At 44.3% G+C, this 18,585-nt stretch overlaps 1 protein-coding gene across 3 annotated transcripts in view; it reads right to left on the bottom strand.

Moving 5' to 3' along the window:
• The window catches only part of OSR1 (odd-skipped related transcription factor 1), a 270,499-nt gene that overhangs the window by 182,357 nt on the left and 69,557 nt on the right, over window positions 1-18,585 (bottom strand). The window contains exon 2 of one of the 3 annotated variants that reach the window (XM_079940106.1): window positions 16,720-16,818. The exons of 1 other annotated variant lie outside the window; for it this stretch is intronic. The gene's annotated coding sequence lies outside the window, so the exon portion shown is untranslated. Of the gene's footprint in view, window positions 1-16,719; window positions 17,368-18,585 lie in introns of those variants that run through there. One more of the 3 variants, XM_079940105.1, reaches the window with a different exon arrangement.

Here is an 18,585-nt window from a genome sequence, read left to right as displayed (position 1 = left end):
ATCAGCGGTAAGTGACACACAGGGGAGAGCCATCCACCATCCAGGTCCTGGGCTGATCTCATCCCTGACTCCTCAGTGTCTAAAAGGGCCAGAGAACAGATGTAGAGAAAGAAAAGTGAGAAGGAACAAAGAGACATGTGATGTGAACACTCAGATCGTGCTCACTCGGACCCATTACTGTTCTAAGAGCTTCACAGACAGCCACCTCATTTCACCCTCAAGCAACTCTACTAGGAGGTTACTACACCCACATCGCAATGAGGACGCCAAGGTGCAGAGGCTCGGGGGCAGCCCCCAGGTGCACAGTGCGGGGAGATGCCAGAGCCTGGGTTCAAACCCTGGCAGCCTGGCTTCAAAGACTATGGACTCTGCTCTCTCCACCCTGTCCTGCATGAGGGGAGGAAGGAGGCTTGTGGGAGGAGCAGGCAGGAAGGATAAGGAGACAAAAAGAGGAGGCCAGGATGCTGGAAGACAGACTACTGGTTCTATAATTTCGCCACAGGAGTGCCCTACACTTACTATGCATTTATTCCTTCAGTTGTTAATCTATAAAAACCAGGTGACTTTAAATACAAGGAGTTGGGTTGGGGGACCACTCAGAGCCATGGTGCCATGGGGATAACAAAGGGAAAAGAAACGTGGTCTCCCCCACTTCCCAAGAACTATTATAAGTTAGCAGGGAAATGAGATACATAAACCACTGACTGAAGTACACAGCGAAGAGAGATGAGCGGAACAAGAGAGGAACAGATAAAGGATCTGAGGCCCAAGTGAGGGAGCTCCCCCTGCTGTGGCCAAGGGAAGCTGAATGGAGCGGGGGCATTTCACCTGCATCCTGAGCCATGGGCAGGATGACACGTGGATCCAGACAGGTGAGGATAAAGGCACCCAAGCAGAGAAGGCAGGTGCGCACAGGTGCATATGAGGAACGGCAAGTTTGGTCTCAAGATGAGGGGATAAATGAGAGTAACGGAAAATCAAGCTGGAAAGGTGATCAAAGCCTGTAATAGTCAAGAGAGCATTAGCTGAAACAAAAATAAACCCCAAACATCCAATGGCTTACGACAACATGTGGCTACCTTTACCCCACAAAACAGACAAAATGGTTGACTCCAAACGGCGTTTCTGGGACCCACACTCCTTCCATCGTGTGGTTTCTCGACCCCCAAGGGCATAAAATCCTGTTTCTACTGAGAACGAGAAAGCGAGGGTAGGAAAGGAGCACCCTCTTCTGAACAACCTGGGCCCTGAAGTGACACACACATCACTTCTGCTTACGTTTCATTTGAAAAAGTAGATTCAGGGCGGGGGGGGCGGGGAGCAGTGGTGGGAGCGGGTGGGAAATGTCACCACAGTCTGGGCAGCCAATTCCCAGAAGCATCTGCACACCAGGCGTGGGGAGCTTAAGTTTTAGTGACTGACTCAGCCACAGGGCCTTGAGCAGCGGCGGCCTTAACGCCAGGATAATGTATCAGGGCATCAAGGGGTAGGGGAGCTGGCCTCAGAAGGGTTTTGAGCAGAGGCATTATGTCACTGAAGGTTTATACTTTGGAAAGAAAAATTTGGCAACATCACGCTTCTGAAGGACGGGAACAGTAGGGAACTATTTGAATAACGCAGCAAGAAGTGGGGACCTGAAGGAAGGTGACAGCAGTGGGATGACAAGACGGCAGGTTCAGATACAGAGAGGACAGGAGACTGGTAAGATGGAGGAGTGAGGGGGAGGGGCCGCACTCTGAACACGGGGTCCCCATACGGGAAGAAGTGGAGACTGAGAAGCCCCATGAGGCCCTGAAGCTAGGAGAGCCTTTCTCTTACTGCATGATTGCAGAGCTATGAGCCTGTGCCTGCAATAAAGGGACAGGCCGGGGCGCAGATATTCAGCTCCATTTGGTTTGGATGGAGCCAGAAGAAAAACACTGAGTCCACGAGTTCCCGGGCAGATCTTTCCTGGATGCGTCTCAAAGACAGTGTCCATCCAGGCTTCGTGTGCATCTGGAGTGGAGAGCGTCTGGGACTCCAGAGCCTGCTGATGGACCGTGGACCGTGGACGTGGGGAGCTGCCAAATGTGGCCGAGGCTGCCACCAGAGATCTGTTTTCACAGGTTTTGTTTGGAAACTCAGTGTGGGGCTTGGGAGCAGCTGGGAGTTTCTGAGTAATTGCGTACCCTGGGGGTGGAGGGAGGCCAAGTACAACAGCTTTTCCCAGGGACCCAAGTAAGGGCAAGGCAGGAAGTCAGGTGAGGCCACCCGAGGCCCGGTCCAAGGCCCGAGGTCAGCTCCAGCGCCTGAGGACGAAGCTCCACCCAGACACAGACCCGGCAGCTCTGATACAAAGAAGCTGGGCATCCCTGATCCCCGCTCTCAACCCCAGGGGTCATTTTCCCTATCAGGGAAGTTTGGGTGCTTTGCGTACAAACTAGCCCCTCACCACCCACCCGCCAAAGTACCAGATCTATACCCTGAAACTTAAACAGATTAAGTGGACGATCATTTGCTCTGCAATGTGTTTTCCTTTAAGGCTCAGATCAAATGATCAAATATCCGCTTTGAAGCTTTTCTCGAACTTGCTCTTTTCCACACCCCAGGAAGATTGATCGCCCCCTCTTTTCCACACTCAGGGCAATCCCACCACTGACTTAACATTTAACCATCCACATTCAATCACCGAATGTTGTGTAAATACCTCCTGGGTGTCAGGGACCGTGGATATAAAGATGAGCTGCTCCAATCCTTGCCATCTCTTTGGATCATGAGCTGCCTGGGATCATGTCCCTCACTTGTGAACATCTGTCTGCTTCAGTGGTGCTTGTTTAAAGCTGGCAGGATCGAACTGGATTCACCCAAGTATTCTGCATGCCCCAGTGAAATCGCCAAGGGTTGGCTCAAAATGCAAGCTCTACTAGTGCCTTTGAAAATCCGTGATTCAATTCACCTGCCCAGGAGAAGGCCCTGGAACACAGATCTCAACTTCAGTCGGGTGCCCTTGGAAGGTGGCTACGCCTGCCTGCTTCCCTGCATGAGTGAGGTGTCACTGCCCAATCACTGAATTACTCAGAGTCATTACTGCCACGAGTGTGGGAATACTGGACTCAGGGTAGCCTTAAGACGATATCTTTGGTATCAAGGAACGATTTGTTCTCAAACAAGATAGGAGGATTCTTGGTGTCAAAAAGTCCTGTGTTCTAGTCTAGCCTTGAGGACAGAAGCCCTATAACCTGGGGTAAGCTACACAACCCTCCCCGATCTTAATTTTGTCACTTCCTCCCCAGCAAAATGAACTCTTGCCTTTCAGTTCAAAAGCTCTCCTAGGAATTCCTTAGTATTACTAGGAGAATAGTATTCCTATTCCTATTAGGGCATACTAAGATCTTATCCCTGGGTCTGACTTTTTAGTTTGATTTAACATTAAGCTCTTCCACAATTTAGACCCTCTGTGCTTATTTTTTTTTATCATATTTTTAAATTAAGGAACAAAAAAGACAGCCTTTTTGACCAGACAGCCAACAGTCCTAGGTGGGCCCCTCTCCGAGAGAGGCACATATGTCTTGTCAAGATTCTGAAAAATGTATCCTCTTCAATTCTTGTGTTTTTCTTTAAGAGAAAATATAGAGAAACCACAAACATATTTGTATCGTTCCCATATGATGCCTTCATACTTGAAGGAAGTGTTGGATTTTCTTGTTCTTTGGCTCAAAAAGCAATGGGTGACATCAGTGAGTTAAAACTGCAAGTTCTACTGCCCTTTCCCTATTAAACTTGAATGTTTACTTCTCAGGGGATTGGCCAAGAAAAGTCCATTTAGGCTGGAACGCAGCATATTTAGTCTCAGAATTAAGGTAATTTCTTTGGAAGAGTTTCAACCAAATCAATTTATTTCAGAGATGTTGGTGTTGGTTCCCTTTTAAAAATTCCAAAGCCCCAGGCTTTTTAACTGTACCTGCTCTGCTAACACAATTCCAAGCTGGCTCTCACTCTGAAAGCCACATACTCTAGGTGTATGGGATTCCATGATGCAGGCCTTGGGTGCACTAGGAAAAGAATGCGGTTTTATAGGGTGAGGGCAGATGCACAGCTACACGGTTCTCCGGAAACGAAAGGCCCAAGGGCTTGGTCCAGACAAGAACCACGCCTCATCTCTATAAATTTCCTTCAATAGTAAAACACATTCATAATTTTTTTTTACTTGATTCTTACAACAACTCTGTGATGCAGAGAGAGTAGGTATCATTGTATCTATTTTCATAAAAACATACAAGGGTAGGTGCTATTAACTGCCTTGGTCAAGGCCCCCTGGCTGGTGGGTGGCAGACCTGAAATGTGGTCTTCTCCTAAGTAGTGCTCCATCCACAAGGCTATCCTGTCTACCAATCAGGAAGAATTGTGAGTGAACAGCCGTTATAAGATAACTAGCCTTCAAAACACCCCAGTGAGAAGCCAGAAGAGAGATGTGTAAGTATGAACTGAAGACCATCTAGAAGGCTTCTGCCTAAAATTATTTCTTCCACTTGCTTGTCCACAGTGCCAAAAATTCTACCATTAAAGAGCCACTTCTGTCAGAAAAGAACCGGGGCTCTCATAATTCGCTGAGTTTAAAAGGGCCCCCAAAACAAGAGACCTCCAAGAGCTAATGGTATCGTCGGGTACTTCTAGAGCAACAGTTAATCATGGCGACATGAGTGAGCATTCTGCCTCTGTTCCTGATAGGCATATTTTATCATGTTAAAAAAGTAACTGTTATCTCTATTTTACTCAAAAGTTGCCAACGTTAAGTCATTCGTCTTAGTCAAACTGGCCTCTTTGCTGTCCCCAAAACAGCTAATAACCATTACTCGAAGCGTTACTCCATTATTCCAACCATCACTCCCTCATTACTGCAAATCTGTGCTCAGTCTGGTCACTGCACCAAGATCTTGTCTTCCCAGCTCTAGAGATGGAAAGTCTATAAATTTGCTCAGAGATTACCTATTCTTGTTTTTTGTTTAACAAATGAGCAAGGAGGTTACATGAGTTGCCAAATACTACTCCTCAACAGTCTTAGAATCTTAGACTCTCTGAGTAGGTATTAAGAGCAGAAAGTAGCAGGCATGATTCAAGGGGCCTTGGGAATGTTTTTATAACCTACTTGCTGATGACCAGGATCCCTTTTTCCGTGAATGAAGCTTTTCTTTTTCTAGAAAAAGATCAGACTTGCCCAATAACTGACATTCACACTGAAATGTAAATAACTGGTAGCTGGTTCTTTCTTGAAAGTCAGGTATGGAAGGGAACAGCTGATGACAAGTGGGCAGCAGGTACCTGAAGAGAGGGGAAGAGCAGAACTAAGGTCCAAGAAGAAGAAGTGGAGAACTCTAAAGGTGGTCTTTGCTAGGGGGTGGCCCTGGCAGGTTAGAGGGCAAAGGCAAGCCTAAGTTTAACCTTTCAAAGCTTAAAATGAAACACCAGGGTGTCTGGCCTTCCTCTCTATGTCAAAACAGCCTCCCCTCTGGAGTGCAGTGCTGCTTGAGATCCACCAGTCTCCGAGGTCAGGAGGTTAATGTCCCACCCTGACTTAGGTCACCCCTCTACTCCCCTCTCTGAAACTCCAGCTCTACATTTTTAAGATGCAGATAATAAAACTTGACCCTGAGGTCCACCCCATTAAAGGATAAAACAGTAATCCAGATACATACAACATTTCAGATACATGGAAACTCCATTTGCCTCTGTTCTGAAATGGAATGCCGACAGATTTACGATAATTTGGATATTGTCTTTCTTCATGTATTAAACTTACTGTGGAGGAGACTGTGGAAAGTGGAAAAGCACCTCAACTGTCCCAGTAAAAATATATGGTAATGCTACTGAACTCAAGATAAGAGGGGGCTTTAATTTCCACCCATGACACACATTCTTATAGAGCCTTTAGGAACAGGTTACGGCCCTATTTAAAACGTGGTCAGTTAACCCCTCTCGCATGTCACGCGAGGCATAGGTTATAGATTACTTGAAGGAAAAGGGATAATTTCTTAGTCATCTTTCAATCCACCAAAATGCCCAGCACAGTTCCTGGCATGTAGTACGTGCCCAGTAATACTGTGGTTGATGAATGAACTTGGAAATAGCCAATGGGAAGCAACGTGTTACAGAATGAACATAGCACAAAATGAGGGGAATTAAGATACTTGCGTTTATCAATGCATGGAAGGCGACCTTATCAATGGAAGTGTGAGTCTAGTCCTTCAGAAGCCTTCCCCCTCTGAGGACACTGCCCTAAGGTTTCCCTATAAGGAAGCTGGTCTCATCTTCTAGAGGATAAGAGGTCACTTGGAAAACAAGGACCCCCAAGCAACACCCAACACCAACTTCCAGACATGTGAATGAGGCCATCTTGGACCTGCCAGCCCAGCTGACCTGCCAGCTGAAAGCAGTCATGAGTGAGCCCCGAGAAAGCAGAAGAGAGACTGCTTGGCCACCCCACAGGATGATGAGAAACAATACATTTTTGTCTGTTTGAAGCCACAAAAGTTTTGCATGGTTTGGTACACAGCAAAGGCTGACTGAGCCAGGAAGTTAGACAAGATGACTTCTAAGGTGCTTTCAGCTTTATGATTCCAAAACCTTAGTATAGAACTAATCATAGTGAGAATACAATGATATTGCTAGAAGCATCTCTATTCTACGCCATTGATTTTGCAGAGGAAACCGACACACAAAAGGTGATTGCCCCCGGTTTGTCTTTAAAAAATGCTTGATTGGGCTTCCCTGGTGGCGCAGTGGTTGGAAGTCCACCTGCCGATGCAGGGGACGCGGGTTCGTGCCCCGGTCCGGGAAGATTCCATATGCCGCGGAGCGGCTGGGCCCGTGAGCCATGGCTGCTGAGCCTGCGCATCCGGAGCCTGTGCTCCGCAACGGGAGAGGCCACAGCAGTGAGAGGCCCGCGTACCGCAAAAAAAAAAAGCTTGATTGTGCCACATAGTTTCTTACAGGAAAGAAATCAAAGGCTGGCGCATGGTCCATGCCTTCATCAATCGTCCCCCACATACTTAGGAAGATGGTGCTTCTGCTCTGTTTCGCAGATCAAGGAACACTCCTATCTGAAGAGCAGCCAGTCCATTAATGGACAAAGCCCCCTGAAACAGCCCAACCAGTAGACCATCCTTTGCTTTGAAAGACCCTGAATCTTTCTATCTTTATCTTAAGACTAAATTCAAATGCAATTACAGAGTTCAGCTTAAATTTGGAGATGCTCAGGCTTTCTAACACAAACTTCTAAGATTCATTTTGTATTCGAATAATGAATTGCTCCTCTCTCCACCATATCTTTCCTACCTGCCTTAAGCAATGATCACTATAGCCCAAGTGTGGGCTTTCTGCTGCTTTTATCTGCATCTCTGAAAATACTCATGAAAATTCTTCTCCCTGAAGTATGAGCCATTACTAACATACTGTAGAGTCTGGCATTGATTTAGGGCCAACCTGGGAATTTCAGGGTTGGGCTTGGATTTATCTGAGAGGAGTTAAATATTTGGGGCAGGGGTGGAGTCCTGTTCCAAAAAAATGGCAAAGTAAGCTTCAAGATGAGTGTCAGCATAGAAAATTAGAAGAGACGATTAAATAAATACCTGGATGGAAATTCTGGGTCTAGTGCCATCAGCAGAGCACACAACACCCATTTCAGACACATTCTAAAGACAATTTCAATAAGTCATCTGAGAAGATGAATCAAATAAATCCAAAATCTTAAGAACAGATTGGTTGCTATGTGGCTTCTTGCAAGTGGACCATTAAATCAACTTTTTAAAAAACTAACAGTTTCTCCTGTCATCACCAAGTGAAGAAGTGGAAGGAAAAAAAATTGGTTAGCCAAAAGAATGACATTCAGATGTTGAAAGGGTGAAACCTGAGGAATACTACCAAACCGTTGCTAAAAAACAACAAGAAGCTGGTGTTGAAAATGAAGACACAAAGGCAAGCGTTCTCCAAGGCTTAGCACATAGCCTGTGCCCACACGTGCTGATCGGCATCAGTGATTTGCCTAAGAAAACACAGTAGCTGTATTCCCTCTAGCACCTTCTCACCTAGGGCTCTAACTCCAAGTGACAAGGGTGAAGTTGGAAGGGGGACGACGGCCTGCACCTTCTCACACATTGCTGCCTCGCATTTCTGGAACCACCAGTCATCTGAACCTCTAGTTTTTTCCCCAACCTGTTGCCCTCTTATCATACAATGCTGTTGACTCTCACACCTTGGCGCACAGGTTCATTGGTTCAGGAGGTCCCACACACACCAAAGATGATGCAACTAATGAGAGTAAATGCCAGTATCCCCAATGGGTCCAAGCACATAGATTTGACAGCTAAGGGTACTTAGTCCCAGGATAAGTTATGTGACTGTAGCCAGTGTCAGAATTATGGAGAGAGCACTGGAATAAGAAGGAGACTTGGAGATTAGCCCAGCTGTGCTAATAACTGCCCGAGAGACCGTGGGTGTCACTTAACTACTCTGGGCTCAGTTTCCTGATTCTGAAACAAGATGGTTAGACGAGATTATCTTTCAGAAATCCTTAACAGATCTACCGAAGGTGAAATAGAAGCCTTCTCTCACCCAAAACCACAATTCCTCATCTGTGAAATAATAGGGTTGTGAGAATAAAATGAGTTTAGTTTAAATATGTTGAGAGTGTAGGACACTAGCTGGCACGTATAAATTGTGTTCAATGTGCGTTAGCACAAAATAATTAATTAATTAAAACTCTACTGTTCTGGGAACTTAGAAGAAAAGGAAGCACAAACTAGCCCTCTGACAGCATGAATGCCCTTGAGGTGGTACTAAGAAGCTGCCATACTTCCCCGTTTTCCCCATAGTGTGTCTGCTCATCTTTCAAGTGCTTTGTCGCTTTTATAGAATATTTTTATTATAGATTAGTTTTTTTCTATTAATCTTTATTGCAGAGTAATAAAAATCAGTATAAATATTTTTTACTTCATTAGAGAAAAATTAAGTTTTGCTTGCTTGTGTTTTATAGACTGAAATGGTGTCTTCTGACCTTTGACTAAGTTTTACTACTACCCAGACATTGAAAGTCATGCTCATCAAAGATGTGTTAAAACACATGAACACCAACTTCTTAATGTTTATCTGCTTAGGAAAAGTGAGCGAGAGCAAGAAATAATTTAGAAATTAGTGTCTCTCACACTGAAAAAACATCATCAGAAACTAAGTAATTTGGGGACTTCCCTGGTGGTCCAGTGGTTAAGAATCCACCTTCCAATGCAGGGGACGCAGGTTTGATCCCTGGTCGGGGAACTAAGATCCCACATGCTGTGGGGCAACTAAGCCCGCATGCTGCAACTTCTGAGCCCACGCGCCACAACTAGAGAGCCCGCATGCCACAACCACAGAGCCCACGTGCTCTGGAGCCCACGAGCCACAACTAGAGAGAAGCCCATGCGCCGCAACGAAAGATCCCACATGCCGCAACTAAGACCCGCTGCAGCCAAAAATAAATGAAACTAAGTAATTTCAATTTCCTTTTATCCTGATAAATTCAAAGAAAATTTAAATTCTCTAATGTAAAATAGTGCTTCGGTAGGAAGATTAAGGAAGGGGTTTTTTAAAAAATTTCTTTCTTTATAATATTTTGTAGTTTCCAAATTTCCTAATATAGGCTTGTGTTACTTTTATGATAAGAAAAAATAACGTGATTTTTTTAAAGTACTCGTTGGTCCAACAGTCAGCCAGACCTGTTCCAGTTGCTCCATCCATTAAGCTTTAAGGCATGTCTTCAGGGGTCAGGAAAACTGCCAAGATAGAAGGTAGTGTCCCCTCCCTCGGGACCTCACAGTTTATGGAAGAGACAAGACATACAGATAAAGTGAATGGAAATACTTTTAACACCAAATGGGATTTTCAGAGTAAATAAACTTAGAGCAAGAGAAGGAGCTGGGGCTTCAGATCTTCTTTGTAATAGCATCACCTCTATCCTGCATTGACTAATTTTACAACCATGACCTTGGAGCCTACTACTTGCCAGGCCCTAACATAGGCTCCAGGGGTACAATGATGAATAAGTTGCCCTCCCTGCCCTCATCAAAATAATAGGATAGCAGGAGATACAGAGACACAAAAAAATCATTTAAAATGAGGCATTTAGGGCTTGTAGTGCTCTTTCATAAGCCCATTCAGTCACTCAATAAAAATCCAGTGAACAGCTGTATGTCAAGCACAGAGAGGGATAAGTAAGAATTGAACCACGCCCTCAGCAAAGCTTCTATATGAATTGTCAAGTACACCTTACACCCCCATTGAAATCAACTTGATAAATATTAATTGCATTCTACATAAAACTGAAGCTTGAGCTAATACACCCAAATTCACACAACTGGTAGGGGTGAATGAGGGCTGGAGCTCAGAATTTCTGATGCGCAGTCTCTGTTGAGCTTACACCCCTGCATCTTTGGTTTTCACAGGAGAAGTTTGTTTTTGTTTTTGTTTTAACCTACTCTCATCATCATAGGAGATGTAAGACTTCTCTTATAACTGAACGAGAATAAAAAACTGAGTCTGCTGAGGAATCAAGACAGGTTTTTGTGCAGCTGTGGACTCCTTCATTCGTCTACCCAGACATTCACCTGTCGACATTTCCTGATGCCTCCTGGCTGCTGTGGGCCAGACCCATCCAGAGTTCACCTCCACATCAGCACACTTCCTGCCTCGCTGGGCAGGGGGAGATTGTCAGCCACCAAAGTGGGAAAAATAATACGATTCGTTTATGTGAAGGAAGGGTGCTCAACACTCTGAGTTAAGACTCACAGATTTAATTGCACCATATTCTTCAAGCTTGAACTTCGGTCTTGGTGATGAAAGGTTCAAGCCATCCCTGCCGGGAGAACAAACCTACAGCACCTGCCACCTTGGGGAGGCCACCATGCAGACGGGGCTTTGTGTTCTGCACACCAGCCTCTGCTTCCTGCTGCAGGTTGGCTGCAAGTGGAGAAGACTGGGTGGGGGTCCGTGCAGCACTCTCTCCCATCTGCTCATTAGCTGTGCCCACTAAGGTGTAAGGTGCTAGAAGATTCTGCTCCCCAAGTCACTCTGAGAGTCAGGGCTGTGGTCAGGAAGCATGAGTGCTCATCCTTGGGCTTATAGGCAGTTTAGCTTGTGCTGGACATCAAATCTATTTCTGTTATTTGTTTTTATGTTTCAATTCTAACAAGTCCAGGTTTAAGCGGCAGGGTGGTGGAGTGAGAAATGTACTGAACGGACTCCCAAAGCCAGAGTCAACATCCATTAACTCAGGTGCTCTGGTTCAAGTCCACACTCTCTCTGAGCCACTTCTTCATGTGTACATGAGCGAGAATTTCAGAAAGCTGACTTCTGCAAGTGCTAACTAATGGACCTTGCACTCTGCTCAGCATCTCCTATGCATCACCTCGCTTAATCCTCACATCCCATGAGGTCGATAGTATCACTATCCCCATTCTAGAGCTGAGAAAACAGGACAGAGGAGTACTGTGCCAGTGATTAAATAGCTAGTCAGTGGAGGAATGAAGGCCACCACCCAGGGCCTCTGAACTCCAGGACCTGAGCTTGGAGCTAGGCTGTCAAAGTTACACTGTAATGATGACTGTGGCCATCTTTGTCTTGTTACTGATTTTACTGGTAGTGATTCTCTTGTTTCTCTTTTAAGAAAGTTGTTAGATATGGATGATATTTGAATCCTTTTTTCCTAAGAAAGGACCCTTCTAGTTAATCTTAATGTTATTGTTTGCTTTGACTTGGGATGAACCTATGATTCCATGCTACAAATGTTTTAATAAGCACATCAAATTTACTAAATAAAGCCAAATGATAAGGTCTAAAAGTCCCAATGCTGAAACTGTAGTGTTTCTCAAATTTCTTTAATAACAATAATCACCTTGGATATTTGTTTTCGAAAGAATCACCAGGCTTCTCTCCTGGAAATTCTGGCTCAGCAGTAGAGGAGTGAGGCTCAGGAAGGTGTATTTTTAGTACAGTTACTAGGTTCTTCTAAGGAAGAAGACATATGTGCACAACTCATATGAACAAAACAAATTTTGAAGGATATTTGAAAATTTTAATAAGCTAAATAGACTAAAATCTGTATCTTTCTTATCCTCATTTTAATTTTTTTTAAGTAAATTTATGTATCTTATTTATTTATTTTTGGCTGCATTGGGTCTTCACTGCTGTGCACGGGCTTTCCCTAGTTGTGACGAGCGGGGACTACTCTTCGTTGCAGCGTGCAGGCTTCTCGTTGCAGTGGCTTCTCTTGTTGCGGAGCACGGGCTCTAGGCGCGCGGGCTTCAGTAGTTGTGGTACGCAGGCTCAGCAGCTGTGGCTCGCAGGCTCTAAAGCACAGGTTCAGTAGTTGTGGTGCATGGGCTTAGTTGCTCTGTGTCATGTGGGATCTTCCTGGACCAGGGATCAAACCTGTGTCCCCTGCACTAGCAGGTGGATTCTTAACCACTGTGCCACCAGAGAAGCCCTTATCTTCATTTTTAAAAAGTTTTCTCAGTAATGAGTGCTGAATGGATACTTTTCTGAGCCTCTATTGATATGATAAGTAATAGTAAAAGTACTGAATATGTGCCAGACACTGTGTTAAGAACATTAGAGTTATTATCTCACTTAGTCCTCATTAAAGCTCTAATAAGTGAAAGCATAGCAGATTAATGGAATAAAAGCAATTTATATCAGTAAACATAAGTAGGCTAAACTGTCTTAGTAAAAAGAAACAGAAAACTTGGAAAGTTAAGTTAGAAAACATAATGATTTATTGCCTATTAGTGAAACAAAGTAAATCACATAGAAAGGTTAAAAGCAAATGATTTAAATTAGATGTATCTGGCAAATGCAAATAAAATTACAGAAGGAATAGAAATAACATCAGAAAAAGGTAAAAAAATTAAATGAATAAAGCAATACTTTTTATATTGATAATAATAGTGTAAGTCATAAGTACTTAAGTGATAAATACTTTAATATTTGGTAAAATAAATTTTAATGATTTTAATTGCAAAAAATAGAAATGAAACTAAGAAAACTTAATAAGGCACTAACTATTCATCTATGACAAATCAAAAAGAAAGTTACAGAAGATTTGAATCATATAATTAATAAGGTTATAATAAGAGATATATAGATGTGAAACAGGAAGGAAGGGAGGGAGGGAGGGGAAGAGAGAAAGGGGAAGAGATAGAGATTTAACTTGGCATTCAACCAAGAATATATCAATATATGCCTACGAAGTATTTCATACTAGGCAATAAACAAACCTTTAATAAATTCAAAATTCATAAATTCTATAGCCACATTGCCCGACCACAACTCACTAAAAATAGGAATAACAATATTATTCCTAAATTGTTAGAGTTAGGAAGGAAAGCTAGAAGAAGTTAAAAAAAAATGTCACTGAAATAACCTTAGGTCTATGAGTAAATCAAACTGACAATTGTAAAGGCAAAAAAAATTAGGGGAAAAATACTGAAATAATAAGGATAAAGCCAACATGGCGCTCAAAGGTAAATTCTTAGCCACAAACACTGATCTATGAAACACCAGTGAAATCAATCCCACCCTACCAAACAGCATATCTGTCTCCTCTGGCTATAACTCTGGCATCAAGATGAATTCTCCATAATAGCATGTCTGTGCTTGGTGCTACTGCCTGTTTCAGGAGTAAACTCTAGAATTTACCATGCAATTTTGGGGGAACTAAGCCTATACTTTCACAGAAGAGCAATTCAAATCACATGCACTGAAGACCTCTGCAGCCTGATTTCACCTCCAACCTTCATCTCTCCAGGTCAGCATTGTCACTGAGATCCTGCCCATGTCGCCTCAATATAATTCCCTAGACTGCTTTCTCTGAGACAGGATTCTCCACATAGCTTTTTTTTTTCAGTTCAAACCCCGTCATCTCTATTTCAGAAATTCTTTGGTGTTGCAGCACGTGATTGGCATCAATCCTTGGTTTCTAGTATGAATACAGGTTTTTACAAATGTGTATATTTCATTGGTCAGTTCAATGGAAATGGGGGACTCAAATACCTTACCATCTCGTCCAGAAGGCTCTGTCTGAAGTACTCTATAAACATCACGAGTAAAATATTTTTAAATAAAATCAAAAGAAATAGCTTCTCTGACGCCTGCTTGCTGCAGACAGAGAAAAGGTCAAGGCTGAACTCAGTACAGACTCCAGATACAGAGGGCAGACTACATTATTTAATGTCTAAGAGGACATGGCTATTTCAGATGGCTGTGTGTGTGATATTTAGAAGAGCAATCATCAGCTTGATACCACCTGCTCCATGAATATTAAACTGAGCTGGTGACATGACCCCCTAGGTCATTACCACTATGTGAAACAGTAGCTCCATTCCCAACAGCACTTTGCTCACCTACAATGAGGAGGAGCCAGGTCCTGTCCGCCTTTCCTATGTTCCACTGGGATTAGCGTCCTAGCACTGGCTGGGCACTCTTCTTGGTGACCCTGTGAAAGCCTCTTCCCTTCCAAGTTAAGTTCAGGAGGCTGGCAGGGATGATCTCCAACACTAACCCTCCAGGACCACTGTTCTTTCCCATTGTGACGGTCACCGCATTGTGAAGCTAAATTCCCAGAGGCAGGGGAAGAACCACGTCAGTAAGAAGGAGCCATATCGCTGGCACTCAATGGGCCTCTCAGTCCACAAGTCTGCACATTTCTATTTCCTTCTCCTTGTCCACCTCCCCCTTATCCTCAAATGTTGTTCGATTAGATGAATCACAAATAAGTGCATTTGGAGAATCTCAGTACAGTTCCTTGAGAACACTGAAGACAAACTAGGGCATTTAAAGGCAAGGGTGCAACTTGCTGCCAACAAAAAAAATCACAAGAGAAACTGTTATGATATTAGAGATGTCCAAGGGTAAGGTACAGGTGACTACTGAGGCTGGAGAAGCAGGCTCTGAGGTCTGTCCTGACCAGGGGCAGAACAGCAGACACCCCTGTACAGTGAGCTGTGAAACAACTAAAACCAACAAGATGTTCTCAGGTCGGGAGAGGGAAATTTTGAACAGCAGCTGAAGTGTCCAAAAATTATTGAGCTCTCCAAAACAAATTAGCTCACTTCAGTTCCGTTTGACCAGAAGTTCGTAAATAACACTGTCTATAAATTGGAGCTGAGTGAATATTACAGCTCTCCTTTCCATGTCTCCCTCCTTGGGAGAGCTGGAAGAACCCCAGAAAAACAGCCTGGTCCAGTAGCTGTGCTAGAAATTAATTTTAGAGACTGAAAGGTTGTCGTGACTTCAGTGGAGACACCAATCTAAAAGGCTGGGGGTGAGGGGCTGGCTAAGAAGTAGGTGAAATGCTCAAGGCCACAGGTTCATTCATTCATCCATCCATCCAGAAACACATGCTGAGTTGACTACTGGACGCCAGGCAGAGGGGTGGAGGGCAGCATGAGAGAGGAGGCAAAGTGCAAACCACAGAGCCAGGAGAGAGGAACCAGCGGTGCTTTGAGGGAGCATCAAGGGAGAGGGCATTTCTGGCTAGTGGCGTCATCCTAAGAGCTGGGCTTGGGAAAGTGAACAACGTTTTGATGAGCAGAGAAGAGGAAAAACCAGTCCTGCTGGACCATCCAGGCTGAGCAGGCCTTCTGGGGGGGGAACCATCAAGGGCCAATGCACTGGGCTTGCTGACGGCTGTTCGGGAGGCCAGAACCCAGGTTTCCTAAATGGCCCTCAGTCTCCTTTCACCATTTCAGATGCTGGCGGTTAATGGTTTCTGAACTTGACTACACAATGGAATCACCTGAGGAGCTTTACAAATTACCGGTGCCCAAGTCCCACCCGAGTCAAGTTAAATGACTGGACTGGGGGTGTGGCTGAGGCATCAGGCTGTTTACGAGCTACCCAGGACCTTCTTATTTCAACCAGGGATGAGAACACTTGCTCTAGGTGATCCTCATGGTTCCAGGTACCAACAGAAAGCACGTGGGCTTCACTCAGCCTCCTTTGCACACCTGAGCAGTCCAATAGGTGACAAGCGTTTCTAGGGAATGTGAAGACTTGTCTCCCACAGTGGAGGGGCAGGATGGTGTGGCGGCTCACAGCCCTCACTCAGCCTGTCTTGGTTTGCCTCCAGATCACATTACTTAGTGACTTTAGAAAGTACCTAACCTAAAGTACATAAGCTTCAGCTTCCTCCCAGTAACAACAGCATTGCTACAGATAACCACATAGAAAGATTTGTGATGGTGGATTTTAACCCCTTTTGGGCCCCAGATCTCTTAGAGAATTTCATAAAACTTCAGATCCTATCAGCCAAAGAATATACATGCCCATACACAAATCTGAATCACATTTTGGGGGTCAACAGACTCCACAAAGATTGTACACAGATTGAGGTTAGGAACGCCTCCATCAAAAGGGTTTGACAGACTCCCGTCTCCCTGGTTACAGAAATTTTGCTTTGGGTAAGGCTTAATTCATACTCAAGCTTTTCTCAACCTGTCCAACTCTCTTCAGATTCCCTATGGATGCTACTTTTATTACAGGGGGCAAGACCAGTCAGGAGCTCTGAGTTTCAAACCAGCAGTGTAATATATACGAAAACAGAGCAAGGTGAAAGTGGAGACCAGTGCATCAAGAGGAGAATGAGAACCAGATGCCTCCGCTCAGGGAAGAGTGGAAAGAAAGGCAGCTGCCCGAGGGGACTGCTCTGTGGCTTACCTCTAATCAAGGCTCACGAGGAACAAAACCAGAGGAAGGCGAGACGGGAAATTGCAGCCTCAGAACGACTTGGAGTGGGCAGGTGGAGGTGAGGGAGCGCTGAGGTCAGAAAGAGAAGAAGGGCGGTCTTTTCAGAAGCCTTAAAGAAGGCCTTGGGGAAGAGGAAAAAACCTGTCAGTCAATAAGTATTACTGATTTCCTAGCAGAGCATCAGGCACTGTGGATCAACTGAGCAGAAAAGCACCCTCCCCGAGGAGTCATTTTATAAACTCCTGTTGTGTCCATAAACACAGGGGATGGGGCACTAATTCAAAAAGAAAATATGTCTTATGAATTTACCAGCAGTGGTGGCAAGGTTATTGTCTCTCCTCCAGGTTCTAGTGATAGCCTGGTACCCAGGGCTCTCCACCCCGGCTGGGCTCAAGCCCTATGGGTCCTCAACTACATCCTGTTCTTGCTGCCCCCATGTCCACCTCCCGAGCTCTCGCTCATCTTGTTCACCCTAGAGCTGACCACCTCAAAGTTTAGTTTCACCGTCTCTCAGCAAGCTGTCTCAGATTCTTTTCACGCACTCTGGGAACACAATGGTTTCTCCATCCTCTGAACTCTTATGATATTGACTTGTCCATAACGCTCCTTTGATATTATTCATACACTTCTTTGTCTTATGAATACAACAAAATGAAGGGGGGTCATTAACCACAGCTGAGTTTTATAGAAGGAACACTATGGAACTAGTCTTTGGCTCTGCTGAACACCTCTGGATATGCCCGTTTGAGAACAAGACATGAGGCAAATTATGCTGCCTTATATCAGTGTTTGCAAAGGTGTGATCCACAGATACCAATGTAAGAATCACCTTAATGGCTTATTAAAACAATGCAGAGCAAAGTTTTCATACAAGGAAGCAGAAGTCCAGAAAGCCCAATGTCCTTGGGAGCTCACAGAAATGCTGGAGAAGTGTTTGGACTTTCACAAGCGAGAATTCCCAAAATGGGAGTGGGCGGCTGTATCAAGCTGCGATCTCAAGGGGCACAAACCTTCCAGCTGACCCCCAAGTGTGCCCTGCATTTCCCACACTGGGAGGCAAGTGTGTAGGGGTCTACAACTTCTGTAATACACACAGCAAACCCCTAGGTCCAAGCCTTTCGCCTGAAAGGTGAATCTATGGGAATTGACAAACAGCTCAAGAGTGTAAAATAATAGAGAACTGGTTCAAATACAAGCTCTGCAGAACCCAACATGTTGGAAGAGAAAGAAAGAAGAAAAAAGCAAAATATTCTAAGGCTATTGACTGAATTTTAGGAATCAGTATCTCAGCTTTAAAAAGTTATCTATCGAATATCAGCATATAGATAGAGATAGATCAGCTTTTTGTATCTATATATATCTCCAGAGCACAAGGGAAAGTGACCTACTAGAGTATCTCAAAAGTTATTTCCTATAGATTTTTAAGTTCCTTTTTTGATTACTGTGACCCATCTTTCTGTAAACACTTTAATTTGGAAGTGCTTACTCATCCTTAAATTTGGAGGTGATTAATTTACTACTGGATACTTTATCAAGTGTCTCAAAGTGCTATCCAATATTTATGTGGTCTCAGATCGCAGTGAACCAAAATCTGCTGTTGTAAGGTCTGGGCTACATTCTAGACATGGCAGAAGATCAACCCCGGTCAATTCCAGAATTTTCATCATGGTCAAGGGCCTGTGAGTGTTGGTGTGCTGGAAGAGTTGAGTTTTCCACTGATGAGTCAGTGCTGGGTAGTGAAGCTGCTACACTCCATGGAGACGCTCCAGCTGTTCAGTACACAGTGCAGGGTTCCCGGCATGACCATGTGAACCAAATTCAAAGAACCCCCTTTGA

The sequence above is a fragment of the Stenella coeruleoalba genome, assembly GCF_951394435.1.
Source record: "Stenella coeruleoalba genome assembly, chromosome: 13".
NCBI lineage: Eukaryota > Metazoa > Chordata > Mammalia > Artiodactyla > Delphinidae > Stenella > Stenella coeruleoalba.
Note: the sequence above shows the minus strand (reverse complement) of the source record. Positions and strands in the feature narration are given on the sequence as shown.